We start from the raw sequence: 16,981 nt of genomic DNA on the forward strand, positions 1-16,981 counted from the left end.
GTTAAGCGTTCTCCTGTACCACCAAGGGAGGTGGGTGTCACTAGCCACATGAGGATATGTGAGCTAGTCACCAAGGACTGGGGCTGACTCCCCAAGCACCAGGACAGTAAGAATAAACCTCTGATTATTCCCCTGTCCCCGACCCCCACTTCGATTGGAGTTAAAGAGATATGCCCTTATGTGACTGAAAAAAAGGAGCCCTGCTCTCCTAGAGTCACATCCCCATAGGCCAAGACACTGTCTTATATATAATTATTGGTGCTTCATAAATGGCTGATATATAAAGAAAAAACATTTCTATCAGGGGCTATATCCGACCTTATTCACAGCCTCTTGTAGAAAGCTGCCCTGATCACAGTCTCTGTAAGGGCCAGTTGTGTCTCTTGTGAGTGACCAGTTTCTCTGACCTCCCCTCAAGCCATGACTGACTGACCGAGGAAGTCAATGTGACCACTGAGAAGCAAGGCGTAGCTTTAGACTCTGAGTTTCTTACTCTCTCCACTTTGCTAAGATGGGGTTATGCCTCATTTCTGAGAGATTTCCAACCCTCTACCATATATCCCTCTTGGGGAGGTCGCTTGGGGAGGTATCTGGTTCTTAGCACCAGGAGAGCTCTCGAAGGACCCAGTTGCTGAAAATGCTCAAAGTAGGAAATGGAGGTCAAGTGATGGCCATAAAGATTTTCCTGCTCCTCCCCTTGAATCAGGGATGGGCTTGCGAATTGCTTTGGCCCATAGAATGTAGGCAAAGTGATACTGTACCAGTTCCAGTCTTGGTCTTAAGAAGCTTGCCAGCTTTTGCTTTCACCCCCTTGGATCCCTCAGCTAGTATAGAAAGAGATCCAGCTGCAAGGACTGGTTACATAATTTGCAGGGATTAATGTAAAATGAATGCAGGGTTCCTTGTTTTAAAATTAAGAATTTTAAAGTGGTGACAACAGAGCGCTATACCAAGCAGAGGCTTGATCCGAGTTGGTCCGGGCATCCCAGCCAGGCTTCCTGACACATATGTGATGCTATCTTGGATTTCTGGCCCAAATTAAGCTTCCTTATGGACGACATGAGAGGATGATCTACCCCAGGTGAGACCAGTAGAAGAACCCAGCCCAGATTATAAAACCATGAGCAAATAAATGGTTGTTACTCAAGTAATGCTCACTAAAGCTCTTCATGACAAATGGGTGTAGTCCTAGGGGCTGCTAAGGCCTGGGTTGGTATTTTATATAGCAATAGGTAACTGAAGCATGAAGAATAAGAGTTTGCAGTGAGTGGTCACCTACCATATTCCAGGCTCTGTGCTGGTGCGTTGCGTGTGCTGGCCCACCTGATCCTTATAACGCCTTCCATAATTCCTTTCTACAGGAGAGAATACAGCAGTTCCGAGGGCAAAGGATTGGTACCACTGCTCCCCACTCAATAAACAGCGGAGGCAGAATCTGCACGTGAGTCTGACTGATTCCAAAACCCATATAATATCCCTGCATTGAAACAGATACAGGGAAACTGCATGCAGCCTGGGGACTATTGGATAGGGATCTGATGCTGTCTTTCCCAAATTTCCTCACAAATTCTACAGTTGAAGTATCAGGCAGGGAAATAACCAGGTGAAAGACCTCCTAATGGGACATTATCACATCACACCTCTGTGATCATCAACCATAATCCCTGGGGGCTGACCTAGAGGTATCCTACAATGAAGCTTATTTGGGTTTTTTGATAGGTATAATAGTGAGAAAATTTGCTATGGTTAGCTATGGATAGTTGCTGAGAATGTGCCCCACCCCTCGATAGTAACCAAGCAGCCCCAGGCCTCTGGAAGGATTGGAGAAATCCAAGACGTGGGATTACGAGAAGAAACTGTGGTTGACATTTCATTTATTGTGCTGTCTTAAACTTAGTTTGCCTGAGATGAGATATTTACTTTACTGTACTAGTTATGTTCTATACTAATCATATTTGGGGACACAAAGAATAGTGTGAAAAGTTGAAATGTAGCTTGTAACTTTGGCTCTGCTGAGCTGTTCTTGTAAAAACAGGAACTCTGCAAAAGGGACAAACCACACAGCTTGACTGCCAGAGAGGGATGACAGCACATAATAAGCTTCTTATAAGCCCCTGTTTCCATCTCACCCAGGATCTCCTGTCTTCCTTAAAAATAAGGACTTTACCTTATTTCCTGCCCAGCTGTTGAAATATCAAACTGTACCAAGATTTTGGCCATGATGGACTCCGCTCTCTGCACACTAAGATATTTATCTTCCTGGTCATAGGTAGAAATATTAACAAATAATATTCATTGCCATTTATTGAGCAGTGTGTTAAGCATCCATATTATTTAATGGGTGTTTTTCTAGCTGTGTTTTAAAGTTGCAGCATTTGAATGAATGAATGACTTCTGAGCCAAAGTGAGAAAAAGCAAACAAGATACAAATAAGTTTTCTAAACAATTTTTCTCCCCAAAATTAGCTCTGCTACTTTGTACAAGTCTCCTTTTCTAAGTTCTAGCTTCTCATCTATTCAGCAGGGATATGAACATCTACAAGGTTATGGTCAAGTTTAAAAGCACATTTGTCTGATACCAAGTAGTCAGTAAACAATCATTATCATCATTACTCCTCCAGTTGGTAATTTGGGCGGGGCTTGACAGTGAGTTTGGGTAACAGGCGATAAGGTAAAGGACATTAGGGAAAGTCTGAAAGAATGTAATAAGGATAATATATTTTAAATGTATTTTTCTTTTTCATGTTTTGTGAACGACTTTTCCCCTAGTTAGCCTAAGGTAATTCTTATACCTCAGGGAGGTTTGAGATTGTTATAGCAGGAATGCAAATAGAAAAAAAAAAAAAAGATCTAGCTTTGATTTCCAAATTTGAGTTCCTAGAATAACTGTCTTTAAAATTCAGATGTTGGGGATAAAGAAAAGGATTTTCTAGATTCCTGTTGCTTCCATTAAGCTATCAAGGGTCAGAACAAGGAATCTGAATTCTACAGCTATTGGTAGAGAGAACTGACCTCTGATATAAGAGGTATTCTTCTTACTGCACAGAAAAGATGAGGTGTTTTTTCCTTTCTGAACCAAGGGAATGCCAAGGGAAAAAAAGATAGAGATTGAAGTGAGTTTTATATGTGTTGGCCTCTCCATTCAGGGCCGATATCACAAGTAGTAGATAAATTGAAAGAAAGGAATCCCAAAAGAAGAAAAAGACTGTGTCCTGTTCCTCACTTAAAACTCAGCAAAGGGATCAAGTGGCCCATGCCAATATGTAACACTGAAAGAGAAAACCAACAGCATGGGCCTTTTGGCTTGGAGGAGGTCAAAGTGCACCTTTCTTCAGCCATATTACATCTGGGTTCATCTAGCCACCCCTGCCATGCTACCCAAGTTCAACCCCAATGAGATCAAAGTCGTATACCTGCCAAGTGCCCTCGTGGAAAAGTGGGTACCATGTCTACCCTGGCCCTTAAAATCAGCCCTCTGGGTGTGTCTCCAAAATAAGTTGGTGGTGACATTCCCAAGGCAACAGGTCACTGGAAGAGTCAAAGGGTTACAATGAAATTGACCATTCAGAACAGACAGGCCCAAACTGAGATGGTACTTTCTGCCTCTGCCCTAAGCATCAAAGCCTTCAAGCAACCAGAGACAGAAAGAAGCAAAAAAAAAAATCAAGCACAGTGGAAATGCCATTTTTGATAAGACTGTCAACACTGCACCACAGATGCAGTACCAATCCTTAGTCCTAGAACTCTCTAGAACCCATAAAGGGATCCTGGAGACTGCCCAGTCTATGAGTTGCATTGTTGATGGGGCCAGCTTCATGATATCATAGATGACATCAACAGTGGCACAGTAAATACCCAGCTAGCTGTGAACTACGAAGAAAAATATTTCAATAGAGAATCATTTGACAACAACAACAACAAAAAGACAGCATGGTTATCAGACATAGGATCTGCATGAATGCTCTTGTGCCTCCTTGAAAAAGCCAGTTTCCCAACGTGGTGAAACCCCATCTCTATTAAAAATACAAAAATTAGTTGGGCATGGTGGTGTGTGCCTGTAATCCCAGCTACTCGGGAGGCTGAGGCAGGAGAATCGCTTGATCCCAGGAGGTGGAGGTTGCAGTGTGACGAGATCACACCACTGCACTCCATTCTGGGCTACAGAGTGAGACTCCTTCTCAAAAAAAAAAAAAAAAAAAAAAAAAAAAGCCAGTTTCCCCATGCAAAGATGTCAGTAGTACAAGTCAATCAGGTACCCAGAGACATTGCTAAAAAATGTCAATACCAAACATAATCACAGCATAAGGGCCAGTGTATGCAAATCTAAAGCCCACTTTCTCCTACTGCTGACTCCAAAAGCTCACTTTATCACATCACTGCCACCCCAATATACCAGGAAACCATCTAGAAATGAGGGTAGACAACAATAGGAGATTAGCCACTCTTTAAAAACAAAACAAAACTCTTTACACCAGAACGTCTTTCGTATCCAAAGAGACTAAGATATAGATAGTGATGAATGTGGATGTGGAGCCAACGAGTAAGATTTAATCAGTTGTAGAAAACAACAGAAGACACAACCAAATGTAGCTTGATAAGTTTTTGACCCCACCCATTATATGAAGAAAACAAATCATCCATAACTCTGCCATGGTAAACATCCATCACATTTTTTTTTTTTTTGAGACAGAGTTTCACTTTGTTGTCCAGGCTGGGCTGCACCGGCAGAGTCTTGGCTCACTGCAACCTCTGCCCCCGGGTTCAAGCTATTCTCATGTGAGTAGCTGGAATTACAGGCACCCATACATTTAAAAAATATTTCTTTTCCACTTGTCTTGCAAATGCATGATTATTTCAAATAACTACAATACATATTCACAATTTTATATCATACTTTTTGTAAATTTCATCAAAATTGCTTTTCCATGCTGCTGTGTGTTCTTCCTGGTTACCCATGTTAATAGATGCATGCGCCGTTAGTCAAAACTTGTAGTTGCAAGTAACATAAAGCCAATTCCAACTCAACTAAGGGAAATGAAGATTTAATGGAAGAACATTGGCGTTGCTCATTGATCTGCAAGAACCAGGTAGCCCTGGAAATCTAAATGCTGGGGACCAGGGGCTTGATGTCACCAGAGTTCTTCCCTGCTCATTGTTCCTACAGACTTCTCTACATAAATGTACCAGGCGTTTAGCCATGTTAGGTCATTTTCATTAGCCACATTTTCCAAATGGGGAAGGAGGGACTAAGGGAGTTAGATGACTCACTGCAGGTGATTCAGCTACTAAATGGCATTGACTTGAAAACCAGCATCTTGATTCAGATTGGTGGATTTGTACAAATTGCAAGGAACAAAACTTTTTAAAAGTATGTAAGAATAGTCACATAGGGTAAGAATATATTTGATTTTTGTGAGGACTAGAGCTGAAGGAGAGGAGAAACATGCAAACGGTGTTCCATTCCCCTCACTAGGACAGCTTCTGTCATCTCAGACTGCCCACCTGAGGTCCTCCTGACCCTTGGCTCGCCCACAAGGAAGTTCATGACAATATTGTTTTCAGAAGCCAATATTCTCCTGTCTCTACTTGCAAGAAAATAACTGGCCCCCCCAGTAAGTATAATTGGTGTGAACAGTGATTTATTATACACCCAGTTCTCCAGATGGCCTTTCATATGGAAATGATTTTTCCTGAAAACAGAAAAATATGGGTTTTCCCCCCCTCAGCAGGTTATAACAGGTTTACAATCCACTCCATCAAAAAACTAGGATCAGAAACTTTAACAGAGTTCCCTTGAAACAGAAACACAAAAAAACACGTTCCATCTGGTAAATAATTGCTGGGGTTGCATTCCTGTGCATTCAGGCACAGGCTAACTGCTGTACAGCATAAAGCTGTGAAAATGTCTAGGCTTAATGGGGCAACATGAGATAAGATCTACTTAGATCTATCATATACTCAAATTGCAACCTTCTGGGATGCTGGTTCATGCCAGACTCTCAAATCACCCATAATCTGATGACCTAGACAGATGTGTAAAATTATTCAAAGATATCTGAAAATCTCACACGTGAGTATAAAAGGCTGGGTGGACACATGCAGTCCTTATTCTATATGAATGAAGGGGAATGTTTACCAAGAAGGTCATTTTCAGATGACCATAGTTGAAAAATCCAATGTGGTTCTAAGTTACACATCCTCTGCCTAAATAACAGGTTAGGAAGTATATCTAAACAGGCTTATATCATCCTGTGATGGGATACTTAAGAATGGGAAAAGCATTTAGTAGTAAAAGGTAAGGTACCAAAAGGATTTAATGTAGTTAGTATGCAGTAGGTTACTTTCAGTAGGTAACTGTAAGTTACGATTTCATTCAGGAAGAATTATTTTAGTCAGAGCTTTCCACCAATGGAACATACTTCCTCATAAGCTCCCTACCTCTGAAGGCATAGGCAGGGGAGCCATGTATTAGAGATGTTGTGGGAAGATCTATGAATTTAGAAAGCTGGGCTCAAATTAGGGATGTCACTCAAATTCTTTAAGGAGTTGGGCAGATACATTGTGTAAAATGGTAAGGCATTAGAAAGTGGATGAAACTGCAGAAGACTGGACAGGCACAGCTACCTAAAGGCTTTCAAATTCAGTACAGATGCTTCTCGGCTTGCCATGGGTTACTGTGTCTCCCAGTAAACCCAACTAAGCCAAAAATGCATTTAATACACCTAACCTACTAAACATGACAGCCTGGCCTAGCCTACCTTACACATGCTCAGAATACTTACGTTAGCCTGAAATTGGGCTACATCATCTAACGCAATGCCTATTTTATAATGTAAAGAATATCTCATGTAATTTATTGAATACTGGACTGGAAGTGGAAAAACAGAATGATTATACAGTACTTGAAGTACAGTTTCTGCTGAACACGTATGGCTTTCGTGCCATCATAAAGTTGAGTAATTAAAAGTCAAACCATCATAAGTAGGAGACCATCTGTATTTAAAAAAAAAAAAAAAAAAAAATAGGCTGGTCTGGCCAAATAAACCACTTTGGAAGGATTTGGCCTGTGGATCAAGAGGACATTTGCCACTCCTGGTCTAGCATACTTGTAAGCCTTCTTTGCCTGCTGAGTTCTGTGATGTGGTGTATAAAAATAATGCACTTTTATCTAATAAGAGCTAAACACTTACATTAACCTCTGTGGTAGGAGAAGGTGGAGTTGAATCGAAGTAAAGAATGTGGTCCCCATTCTCAGAAAACTCAAAAATACTTGAAAATAAGATATGTCCACACAAAGGCAGCCAACAATGGCAGGCAAAAAGCCTATGGCTGATCACAGGAAGGATCTCTAACTTTTATCTAGATAGGGTCAGAAAGAGCTGCAAAATAGGCAAGGCTTGAGTGAGACTTAAAAGAATGAATAGGTCTGACATAGTGGCTCACACCTGAATCCCTACTCGAGAACATCATTTGAGCCCAGGAGTTTGAGGCTGCAGTGAGCTATGATCACACCACTGTATTCCAGCCTGGGTGACAAAGCGAGATCCTGTCTCTGGAAAAAAAAAAAAAAAGACGAACATTTAGCTAAATGGAGAGTGTAGGGGAGGATAGATTTGTTAGGTAGCAACAGGACAAACAAGAAGCCCAGGGGCGAGGAGGAGGGTTGTTCTTGGATCCTTCTAAGCCTCCCAACTTCTTACTCAGATCCTAAAATTGGCTTCCTGTCACCTATACTGTTCTGAGCCGCCTCCTCAGCCTCTGGACCCCTCCCTTATGAACTAAAGATTTTAGAGCCACACTTCCCATAGCTGGGCCCTACCACCCGCAGTCAGAGCCTTTAGCGCTCCCCTTGTATTATCCTGCTCCATACCCCAACCCCACTGCCTGTCTGCAGACTTGTCAACACAGTCATCTGGCTGCCTCTCCAATCACCCTTGATGTTAAACAACCCATGAAAATTAATTGAATTTTCAAGTGAAGATGGTAATCCTAAACACTTAATGATCATAAGTGAGGAGGCACAAACTCTTCAGAGTTCAAATTTGTCTTTCAAGGTATGTCGTGTATGCCTTTGGTGGGTTACTAAGTGCCATCAATAAATAGCTAGCAGCAACTGATGGCTTACAACGTGCCAAAATCTGTGCTGAGCCCAGTACATGCACACTGTCCCTCGCCAACTCAACCTCCAAAATGGGGTACATTATTTTCCCCTCTTTAGAGACAGGCAAACTGAGGCTCAGAGGGGTTAACACATGCAAAGTCATACAGCTATCAGAGGGGCATGGATTCAAAGCCAAGTCTTCTGTCTCCAAAAACTGACTACAATCAGATGTCATTGACGGTTACCACTTCACGTGATTGTACCATTCATATGGGTGCGTAAACACATACTGAATGGCCCAGAGGCATCTGCTGGCCTCTCATTGGATGTAAGCAGCAACCATCTCCCAAACAACACACCCATTTGATGTGGGAATGTGTATCGCTGACTCTTCAGATACAGTAGTCCCTCCTTATCCAAGGTCCAAATATATTAAATAGAAAATTCCAGAAATAAACAATTCATAAGTTTCAAGTTGTGTGCATCCTGAGTAGCATGATGAAATCTTAGTCATCGTGCTCTGCCTGCCTGGGCTGCGACTCATTTTCTTGTCCAGTGTATTCACACTGTAGAAGCTCCCCACCTGTTAATCACTTAGTAGATCTGTTGGTTATCAGATCTACTGTCGTAGCATCACAGTGCTTGCATCCAAGTAACCCTTGTTTCGCTTAACAATGGCCCAAAGTGCAAGAGTAATGAGGTCAGCATATTGTTTTATTATATTATTAGTTATTCTTTATTATACCAAATTTATAAACGAAACTTTATCATAGGTATGTACATATAGGGAAAAAAACATAGTATATAGAGGGCTCAGTACAATCCATGGTTTTGGGCATCCAGCCGGGTCTTAGAACATATCCACTGAGGGAAGTACAACAGTGTAACATCCTCACCACATTTGAATCGTCTGGAGGCACTAATGAAAAAGCACTGATGCCTTAGCTTCAACCCCCTGAGATTTCGGTTTAATTGATTTTGGTTTGAAATGCTAAAGGAGCTTCCCAGGTGATCCTTATGTGAGGGAACATAGGCAGTGAATTGTGGTTAAGAGTGAGGGCTTGGGTCTGATTTCTGTTACCATAGGCCAGCTATGACATGTCTATGAGTCTTAGTTTTCTCACCTCTAAAGTGGGAACTACAGAACTGAGTACTTTATAGCACTAATCCAAGGGTTAAGTTAAATGGAAACAATGGAATGCTGAAATGGTTAAGGGTCCTGGTGCGACCCCAAAAGCCTCATTGATCCATAATGAAATTGAAGTTTATAGTCTCTTAGGTAAGCACACATTGGTTACATAAGAAAATGTATTCTCCCTGCTTTCAACTCAGACTTCCTGACACCTCAGAGTGGAGGAGAAGTCTGGACAGACACTCTGGGCAACCTGCTAGCTCTTTCAGAGATGTAAAGGCAAAAGCCTTTCAGAGCCAGACAGCTGACGTACAGATGTGAAGCAACTGGGATAAAGCTATCAGGGCTATTTAAAAAAAGAGAGAGAGCAGGTGTGATTTGAAGAGAAGATACCCCATAAAAGGCATAAAAGTTCATTAAAAATAATAATAATTACCACCAACAAGGTGCTGGCCAAACAGATCCATCTGCCCCACATGCAGCAGGTAGGTGTCAGTTTGCACCACCAGTAGTCACACCTTCAGCTTTACAGGTTCAGGTCAGTAGCTTCTCCCTGCTACTGCACTTGTGAGCTGAGAACAGCTACTTCCCTTTCCGCTGAAAGCTAGGGGGTTTCAAGGATGTGTCTGTGACTGTGAAGGGGCTTGCAGATGACAGCCAGATTTGTTAAAGGCAGACAAGCAGTTATTTGTTTAAAAGTTCCCACCCTACAGAGGGCTCATCTCTGTTTCAGACTAGCTGTGTGTCCTTAATGAACTTCTCAGAACCATGGCTCACAAGTAAAACTGGAAAAGAGTATCTACTCCTCAGGGATGTTGTGGAGACTAAAAGAACAGGAGATGTGGAGTGCTCAGCACAGCGCCTCTGCTCTGGGACGCACTCCAGATGTGTCTGCTTTGGTTGTGATTTTGCCGTTCTTCAACAAAGTAAAAAGAGAGACTCAAGCACTGTTTCACCCTGCGCCCTGGAAAATCAGTTACACAGTTCATTCTAATTTATTACCTCATCCCTCCTTTGAAGCTACAGTCAAAAGCACTGACAAACAAGTTTGAGAGAGATAGGGAGAGGTGAGATAAAAGATATAAAGTGACAAAAACAAAAACAAAACAAAGGTAGAGAATTTGTTCCTTGTCTGTTCTCAAGGAGCACAGGTCTGATGGCTTGCTGAATGGGGCACGGAAAGGTAACAGCGCACCTCCCACATCTGTGGCCTGTGATGGCCCCAGCGAGCACTGGGCAGCACCCAGGCAGAGAGAAGGGCTTCCTGGATTTATCTCGGGATGGTTACTCTCAGAGTTTTCAAGAATAAGAATCCAGCATGGGATTCATCCCACCTTCATTGTATCTTGCTTTGCTTTGACATCTGCCATGGATGTAGGAAAAACAAAAGTTAGGCCTCATATGACTTAAATAAATCAATTACTTGGCCTATGGAACATCCAGATTTGAGTTCAGAGAGGCCCTGGAAGCCTGGACTAGTCCTAGATTTTGGGGTTTAAGAAACAGCATTCCTTCACCTGATTTTCAACTGAGGAACCACCCTCTATCCTCACTGTCAGTCACTGTGCTTTGGATGAAACTGACTTTATCCCTGTCTTCAGGGAGTGAGTGTGATATTCAGGCCTGGCCAATCAGAGCATCACATTCCTCTGACCCAGTCAGTGATAGATAGTGACCCACTCAGAAATGTGCATGTGAGCTCCTCAGAGCCAGAGTAGTATAAGGAAACTGTTTTTAAGGGCTTTGTTGAGGTATAATTTGCATACCAAAAAATCCACCCATTTAAAGTATACAATTCAATGATTTTTAGTATATTTTCAAAGTAACCATCACAAAAATCTGGTTTTCGAATATTTCTGTAATCACAAAAATATCTCTTGTGCCCATTTGTAGGTACACAGAAACTTTAGCAGAGTTATTGAGGGAAATTGACATGTTCCTTTTGTCTGGGCCTGTTTGCAATAATGCTTACAGGAGCCTGGAACTACACAGAACGTGAGAATAAAGCAAAATCCACTGAGTCGAGAGATAGGCTGGGCAAGGTGGTTCATGCCTATAATCCCAGCACTTTGAGAGGCTGAGACGGGCAGATCACTTGAGGTCAGGAGTTGGAGACCAGCCCAGCCAACATGGAGAAACCTCATCGTTACTAAAAATACAAAAGTTAGCTGGACGGGGTGGCTTGCGCCTGTAACTGCAGCTACTTGGGAGGCTGAGGCAGGAGAATTGCTTGAACCTGGGAGGCAGAGGTTGTAGTGGATCAAGATCGCACCACTGCACTGCAGCCTGGGCAACACAGCAAGACTCTGTCTCAAAAAAAAAAAAAAAGAGATGTAAAGAAGCTGAGTCTGGAGGTCCCTGGTTGAGGCTCTGATCAAGCTGAACCCGAAGTCAGAGCTTCCCCTAGACTTTTTCAGTTACATGAGCTGAGAAGTTTCCCTTTGTCTTCAGCCAGTTTGACTTGTATTTTCCATCTCTTGCAATGAGATGAATCTCACCTGACTCCAAAAATAATTGACCAGACCCTAAGGATTGGAATTGGAACCTTTATTAATTGAGTATCAGACAAGAAGGTACATCTCCAGATCTGTTGTAATCACAGGATTATTTTACATATGATCATAGAGGCCATTTTACAAATGAGACATAGCCCTGCAAAGGTAAATTGCTTAACCAGGATACATAGGAGAACCTGGATAAGTCCCTTTAACTCTGAATTTGATTTTGTAACCTGAATTTGAATTTGTAACCCTGAATTTGATCCTGTCTTTCCTCTTCAAGTAATCGCCATCATCATCATCACCATTACCTCTTATAAAATCTTTACTATGTGCCAGACCTATGCTGAGTATGTATTGTGCAAATATTAACTCATTTAACCTTCATAACTACCTTATGGGGTAGGTATCATTGTTATTCTCATTTTACAGATGAGGAAACTGAAGTCTACGAGGTCATATAACTTCTCCAAGGTCATATAGCCTGTGAGAGCAGAGGCAGGATTCGGATGCAGGCACACTGGCTATAGAGGCCACACTTTTTTTTTTTTTTGAGATGGAGTCTCCATCTGTCGCTTAGGCTGACGTGCAGTGGCGCAATCTCGGCTCACTGCAGCCTCCACCTCCCAGGTTCAAGCCATTCTCTGAGAGGCTACCCTGTTAATCCATGTACTGTACTGCCTTTTATGAATAAAAAATAATCTAACATAAGCTTTTAATCAGTGTCCCAGTGGTCTTTCCACTAGAGATACTACCTTTTTCTGAGCTTATATTTCAATCATTACAAAAAAATTAAAAGCTGCCGGGCGCGGTGGCTCAAGCCTGTAATCCCAGCACTTTGGGAGGCCGAGGCGGGTGGATCACGAGGTCAAGAGATCAAGACCATCCTGGTCAACATGGTGAAACCCCGTCTCTACCAAAAATACAAAAAATTAGCTGGGCATGGTGGTGCGTGCCTGTAATCCCAGCTACTCAGGAGGCTGAGGCAGGAGAATTGCCTGAACCCAGGAGGCGGAGGTTGCGGTGAGCCGAGATCGCGCCATTGCACTCCAGCCTGGGTAACATGAGTGAAACTCCGTCTCAAAAAAAAAAAAAAATTAAAAGCTAGCAAAAACCTCAAATATTTTCCATATTCTAAGGCTCTTCAATTATATAAACAATTTTTATCTGATTTCAGGTAGTCATAAACTTTTGTGCTTCTTACAACTTTGTTCTGCTCTTCTAAACACATAGTAAAAATAAAGTTTAATCATGGCAAAAGTCTAATTTTTCTGTCTTCTTGCAGTAAAAACTAGATGACTGCTCTGCTTTATTGATATTCAATAGGATATGGTAATGATATTTAATGTAATTTAATATGAAATATTACATTTTATATCAGCCAACCAACAAAAAAGTAAGACCTGGGTGTTAATAGCCCGCTTTATTGAAACAAAATGTATGTATACAAAAAGTAATATAAATCTGTATTCTCTGAGTTCTTGAAATCAAATAAGACATGCAAAATGCTTTGACATGATTTAGCTCTTTGTCCCCATTCAAATCTCATCTTGAATTATAACAATCCCCATGTGTCACGGGTGGGACCAAGTGGAGATAATTGAATCATGGGGCGGTTTTCCTCATGCTGTTCACATGATAGTGAGAGAGTTCTCAGATCTGATGGGGTGTGTGTGTGTGTGTTTTAGACGGAGTTTCACTCGTTTCCCAGGCTGGAGTCCAATGGCGCAATCTCAGCTCACCACAACCTCCGCCTCTCAGGTTCAAGCAGTTCTCCTGCCTCAGCCTCCTGAGTAGCTGGGATTACAGGCATGCATCACTACACCCGGCTAATTTTGTATTTTTAGTAGAGACAGGGTTTCTCCATGTCGGTCAGGCTGGTCTTGAACTCCCAACCTCAGGTGATCCAACCACTTTGGCCTCCCAAAGTGCTGGGATTACAGGTATAAGCCATCTCACCCGGCCTGATTTGATGGTTTTTTAAGGAGTTTCCCCTCTTTGCGTGGAGCTCATTCTCCTTTCTGCTGTCATGTGAAGAGGAATGCGTATGCTTCCATCATGATTGTATATTTCCTGAGGCCTCCCCAGCCCTGTGGAACTGTGAGTCAATTAAAACTCTTTCTTTTATAAGTTACCCAGTCTTGGGTATTTCTTCATAGCATCATGAGAACGGACTAACATGCTTCCAAAGCTCTGAAATGCTATGTGAATGCCACATGCTATACTCTCCAAGTGATTTTCACACACATTTTTATTTTTTATTTTTTGAGACAGAGTTTCTCATCACCCAGGCTGAAGTGCAATGGTGTAATCTTGGCTCACTGGAACCTCTGCCTCCCGGGTTCAAGTGATTCTCCTGTCTTGGCCTCCTGAGTAGGCGGGATTGAAGGAGCCCGCCATCGTGCCGGCTAATTTTCATATTTTTAGTATAGATGGGGTTTCTACTATGTTGGCCAGGCTGGTCTCGAACTCCTGATATCAGGCAATCCGCCCACTTTGGCCTCCCAAAGTGCTAGGATTATAGGCATGAGCCACCACGCCCAGCCTTACACACATTTTTCTCACTTGATCGCTACCTAAAAGATATATTTGAATGGGGATTATCAGATGAATAAACATTTTTTTTTGTTTTGTGTTTTGTTTTGTTTTGTTTTGTTTTGAGACTGAGTCTCACTCTGTCTTCCAGCTGGAGTGTAGTGGTGCAATCTCGGCTCACTGCAACCTCCACCTCCCTGACTCAAGCAATTCTCCCACCTCAGCCTCCCACGTAGCTGGGACTACAGGCATGTGCCACCATGCCTGGCTAATTTTTTGCATTTTTAGTAAAGACAGGGTTTCACCCTGTTAGCCAGGATGGTCTTGATCTCCTGACCTCATGATCCACCGGCTTAGCCTCCCAAAGTGCTGGGATTACAGGCGTCAGCCACCATGCCCAGCCAACATTGTTGTATTTAAGGCAGTGTCATGGATGGCTTTTATTTTTATGTAGAAGAAAGACACAGTGAAAGTGGTCCTTCTTCAAATTCAGCCAATGGATGTATACAAGATGGTTGAGGAGGGGAAACGTAGGCATGGAGAATAGCTTAAAAGCCTGCTCCTGCAAATAGACAGTCCCCAATTTACAATGATTTGACTTATGGTTTTTCAAATTTATGATGGTGTGAAAGCCATATATGTTCAGTAGAAACCATACGGCAAGTACCCCTATAACTATTCTGTTTTTTCACTTCCAGTACAGCATTCAATAAATTACATGAGAAATTCAACACTTTATCCTAAAATAGGCTTTGTGATGATTCTTCCCAACTGTAGGCTAAGGTTCTGAGCATATTTAAGGTAGGCTAGGCTAAGCTATGATGTTTGGTAGATTAGATTAAGTGCATTTTCAACTTACAACGTTTTCCATTTACAGTGGGTTCATTGGGGTGTCATAACCTCATGGTAAGCTGGGCATCAGTACTTCAAATATATTTCTTTAGTGTAAGGAATCTGTACAAGTTACTTGGGATTGACTTGGCTCCTGGAGCAACAGAACTTTGTTCTAAGTTCTAATACCATTGTTAAAATCAATGGGTCATCAATAGGACACTAGAGATCATTGAGCAGCTACCCTATGAGGAGTAGCAGGTAGCTAGCAAACAGCAGCATGAAGTGGGGTGGATTGGAGTACCTAATGGTGGCACTTGGGCAAATTATTCTAGGCATGTCTGCTCAGACCTCAAATGGTGGAGGTGGGAGTTGGGCTTCCCAAATCCTCTGTCAGTGATCTCCTACTGCAGAAAGCAGCCTTTTACCCACAAGAGTCTTAAGGCACAGCCATCAGTGCCCTTTCCAGTTTTCTCTTTAAAGTTCTTGGGGAATGTGTGTTTCACTCCCTAAGAAAGCATATGTCTGCCTTGGGGATATGTAAGCATTTGACTAGAAGTAAATACCTTCCCTGTTAAACATAGGCCTCCACCTTCCCAAGCTCTCGTTTTTAGGTTTCTCATTCTTTGGTCCATATTCATTCTATGAGGAGATGGTCAGCATGGCTGCTAACTCCACACAAACTCAGTATTAACAGGTTAATCTACTCCATGAATCCCTGAAAATATGGGGGCATGTTGGGGCATGGTTCCTGAATAATGTATACGCATTTTGATTGAGGCTGAGGTTTTTGCTGCAATCAATGGTCTAGCCTCACAATATCCAGTGTGCTGGGAATGTGTAGCTTGAGGGGAAAGGAAGATGGAGCTGCTGGGGAAGGAAAAGCTTTGGCGCCAGCAGGGATATTAGAGTCTCACAAGTAACAGCAAGTTTCTTCCACCTTTGTGTTCAACACTGTTGCTCATTCATGCTAGAAAAGAAGGCAAGAAACAGGCCAAAGTTTTCATTCACCCTCAGATTATTTTATTCTAACTTGGAGACAGAAAATCTGGATTCTAACCTTGTTTCTGCCATGTATGAGTTGTTTGAATTTGAACACAACAACTAATCTCAGTTACCTTAACTGAAAGGAGCAGTTATGATAACATCCTTCCTGTCTCATGCATAGGGTTTCTGGGAGAATGAATCAGTCAATGTAGATCAAAAATGCTGCATACAGACAGTGTAAACGATGACTGTCTTGTAAGAGTAAAGTGTTAATAATGACAGCCACTTTCATTTGGGGTCGGGATTCACTCTTCTGCCTGTTAACATGTATAATCTCAAGCAGTGTTGTTTATTATTCTAAGAATGGCATTGCTTTTGGGTCTGTATTTTACAAACCAAATATTGTAATTTTAGGGATAATAGAATATTAGGGGCATAATGTAAAAACTTTAAGACTTATGGTCAGTGGAAATATCGTTTTTTAAAAAAGTACTGGGCTAGAAGTTAGGAGACTTCACCTAGTACCTCAGTGATCTGGAGCCATCATGGCACCATGCGAGGCCTCAGTTTCCTTGATCTGTAAAACGAGGATGCTTGATCCATTGTTTCTTAACTGGGATGAGTTTTAGAATCACCTGGAAAGTCCCCAAAGGTAGAATGTTTGTTTTATTTTTTGCTGTGTTTCCAAGACCTGGAAAAGTACTTGACGTGGAGAAGGCACTCAGTAAACACACATATATTTTACAAATGAATAAACTTTTTCAAAATTCATAGGCCTGGTTCCACCCTGAAATCCTCATGCAATTTGGGGTAGAGCCTATATGTATATTTAGAAAGGCCCTCCTGATCATTTTGCCAAGTGCCCCTGGCTAATATCCACCAAGAACCACTAAACTCA

At 42.0% G+C, this 16,981-nt stretch overlaps 1 long non-coding RNA gene across 5 annotated transcripts in view; it reads left to right on the forward strand.

The window, feature by feature from the left end:
- The window catches only part of LOC116559840, a 32,302-nt gene that overhangs the window by 3,122 nt on the left and 12,199 nt on the right, over positions 1-16,981 (forward strand). For 3 of the 5 annotated variants that reach the window (XR_004272648.1, XR_004272649.1, XR_004272652.1), the window contains one exon: positions 1,362-1,441. This is a non-coding gene — a long non-coding RNA (uncharacterized LOC116559840). Of the gene's footprint in view, positions 1-1,361; positions 3,915-14,004; positions 14,422-16,981 lie in introns of those variants that run through there. The other 2 variants (XR_004272651.1, XR_004272650.1) reach the window with 2 other exon arrangements.

The sequence above is a fragment of the Sapajus apella genome, unplaced genomic scaffold (assembly GCF_009761245.1).
Source record: "Sapajus apella isolate SASKATOON/1434 unplaced genomic scaffold, GSC_monkey_1.0 scaffold24, whole genome shotgun sequence".
NCBI classification, from domain to species: Eukaryota; Metazoa; Chordata; class Mammalia; order Primates; family Cebidae; genus Sapajus; species Sapajus apella.